Genomic DNA, 631 nt, shown 5'->3' on the forward strand with positions numbered 1-631 from the left:
AACAGGGACCTTTGGCACCGTGGCACATGTCCGTGTCGCCAAGCGAACAGTTACGATGTCACTCAACCGCGCCTTCAACGCCTCAGCATACAGTTGACTTCCTTCGAGCGTGGAGCTTCAGGTATAATTGCCCGACGCCCCGGAGTCGATCAGGATCTTCCATAGCTTTTCAAAGCCTTTCACGGTCGCTTCCACGACCAGCAAGCCAGACTGGCATACACGTTTCGTTTTCAAGAGCACGTAGCTCTTCGAGGATGAGCCCTGCTGACCTCTACCTCTCTGAGACTCAACAAACTCAGTTCTTCTGCAGTAGGTAATCCCTCGCCTATTGGGTGTTGCCGTTTTCCCGCGACAAATCAGAAGTCTGGTAAGAAGCAGGACGTTGGTTCGATGAACCTTGGCGCGCCTTGAGCAGGGAGGAGCCTGTCCGAAGGTGACGGGCGTCTCCACAGACAAGACAACGTCGGGTTTTAAATGCTTCCCGGTAGCCCGAAGCTCTGCCTCCTCTTTCTCAGCATAGCTGGGATCCATCGGCTCAGGCCCGCTCGACGGCTGCCCAAGTGTGTGTTCACTTAGTACTAAAATATTTCCTTCTGTCACATGGTCAGCTTTATGCTACAGTATTACGAAC

This window comes from Plasmopara halstedii (assembly GCF_900000015.1).
Source record: "Plasmopara halstedii genome assembly, contig: Scaffold_3109, whole genome shotgun sequence".
NCBI lineage: Eukaryota > Oomycota > Peronosporomycetes > Peronosporales > Peronosporaceae > Plasmopara > Plasmopara halstedii.